Below are 2,846 nucleotides of genomic sequence, written 5' to 3'. Positions count from 1 at the left end.
GAAATGGAAAACAAAAAATATATTGATTATGTGTGTTTACAGATCTCCTGGATCAAGTATTGAAATGTTTACAGAACTAATGCATAACTTGTATACGAAAATGGAACATAAAGATGTTTTTATATGTGGGGATTTTAACATAGATTTATTAAGAATGAGTACACATAAGCCTACGGAAAATTTTATAGACACTATGTATAGCTTGTCATTCCATCCAAAATAACTAAACCAACCAGAATCACTGCACAGAGTTCATCACTAATTGATAATATTTTCACTAACATATTAAACAATGACATTTCCAGTGGCATATTAATAAACGATATAAGTGACCACTTACCAGTATTTTTAACTATGAAAATAAGTTATAACTATAGGAAAGCCAAGAAAAATATTAAGATTACTAATTTCATAAGAGTAAAAACAAATGAATCAATAATGATATTCAAACAAAGTCTATTAAAACAAGACTGGAAAGTAATAGTAGATGAAACTGAGGTTAACTCGGCTTATAACACTTTTTTGAATAAATTTTTGACTCTCTATGATCAATGTTGCCCTGTGAAATCAATCCAAATCAAACAACAAGCTAAAACAAACCCGTGGATGACAAGCAGTTTAATTAATGCCTGTAAAAAGAAAAACTGGCTATACAGGGTATTTATTAAAGAAAGAACAATCAAAACAGAAAATAAATATAAAATATATAAAAATAAGTTGACATGTGTATTAAGAAATTGTAAAAAGATGTATTATAAAACACAACTAGAACAAAACAAGGGAAATATTAAAGGTCTCTGGAATGTAATAAATAGTGTCATCAGGAAAAAGGAGAACCGTAGTACCTTGCCGGACTATTTCATTGACAGTGATAAAAAGATCTATAACAACGAAGAGCTAGTAAATGCATTTAATCATTATTTTGTCAATATAGGGCCAGAATTGGCAGCTGAAATAAAAATGCCATATTCAGCCTCAGAAATAGGTACTGAACAAGTAAACTCAAATTCATTCTTTCTATCAGCAACAGACGAAATGGAAATAATGAACACTGTTAATGAATTGAAGGCAAAAAAATCAGTAGATTGCAATAAGTTGGACACTAGACTTAGACAACTTTATTCATCCCACCAGGGGCAATTAATTTCAGCAGCCTGCATACCGGCACATCACAAAAAAAACCAAAACATACTACATCCACATAAAATGTGCAACATACTACATCCACATACCCATACATCCACACCTTACAAGGAATTTAAAAGACGGATAGCAGAAGGAATAAAAGATTTTAACAACCGATTCGTCCTGCAGACAGGTGAAACATAACGACGGCCTGAAGGCAACAAAGAAAATACACTACACTACAATAATTAAACAAGTCATTAATTAAATTGCATAGTCATATCTATAACTTATCTTTTATTAATGGAGAGTTTCCAAGCCAAATGAAGATTGCCAAAATTACACCTATATATAAAAGTGGAGATAAGTATCTACGAGTATTCTCAAATTATAGACCTATATCTGTTACCTCAACTCTCAAAAATTTTAGAAAAACTATATACAGTACGGTTAGATCAATACATTGAAAAGTTCAAGATATTAAATGATAACCAGTATGGTTTCAGAAAAAATAGATCAACAACTTTAGCTTTAATTGATTTAGTGGAAGAAATAACAAATAATATTGATAAAAAGAAACATACAATGGCGATCTTCATTGACTTAAAAAAAGGCGTTTGATACTATTAACCACAACATATTATTACGTAAATTGGAAAAAATTGGCATAAGGGGTATTGCACTAAATTGGCTCCAATCTTATGTAAACAATAGGCAACAATATGTACAAATAGGAGAATATAAATCTTTGTTTAAACAGATACATTGTGGAGTTCCACAAGGGTCCGTTTTAGGACCTAAACTTTTTTTAATTTATATTAATGACTTGCAATTCATCTCTGAAAAACTGAAATTTATCCTCTTTGCTGATGACACAACGATATTATGTTCTGGGGAAAACCTGGAACAACTTGTGATCGAAATGCAAATAGAAATTATTAAATTAAAAAATTGGTTTGATAGTAATAAATTGTCACTTAATATTTCAAAGACAAAATTAATGCTCTTTGTAAAACCCAGAAATGAAAATAAAAGTAAATTTTAAAATTGACATGGTTCCTATTGAAAGGGTTAACCAACATAGATTTTTAGGAATAATAATCGATCACAGGATGTGCTGGAAACCCCACATTGCTAGCATACAATCCAAAATGGCCAGAAGTATTTCCATAATGGGGAAAGCCAAACATTTCTTAGATCAGGAGTCCTTATATATTATTTATTGCACATTAATATTACCATATATTAGCTATGGCATTGAGGTATGGGGTAATACATCTAAAAGTAATGTAGACACACTTTTTAAGTTACAGAAAAGGGCAATAAGAATCATCCATAATGTAGGCTTCATACGAGATCATACGAGTACACTGTTTTTGCAGATCTTGCAGAATTTAAAACTTTACAAATTATTTTTAAAGTGAAACAAAACCTACTATCAGATAACCTCCAAGAGAGGGAGATTACAATCTAAGAAGGAAATATAATAATAAAAAAAAACAGTATGCTCGTACAACAATGAAACAAATGTGCCTTACGAGACATGGGGTGGATTTATGGAATAACCTAACTGAGGACATCAAAGTATGTACTACAGTACATCAATTCAAAAGAAATTTAAAACTCAAAATATTAAAAAAATATGAAACTGAATAACATAATTCTTAGTATACATACAGATGTGCATGTTTGTGGATCTAAACTGTTATATTATTTGGGCA

This window comes from Thalassophryne amazonica, chromosome 1 (genome assembly GCF_902500255.1).
Source record: "Thalassophryne amazonica chromosome 1, fThaAma1.1, whole genome shotgun sequence".
Classification (NCBI taxonomy): Eukaryota; Metazoa; Chordata; class Actinopteri; order Batrachoidiformes; family Batrachoididae; genus Thalassophryne; species Thalassophryne amazonica.
Note: the sequence above shows the minus strand (reverse complement) of the source record.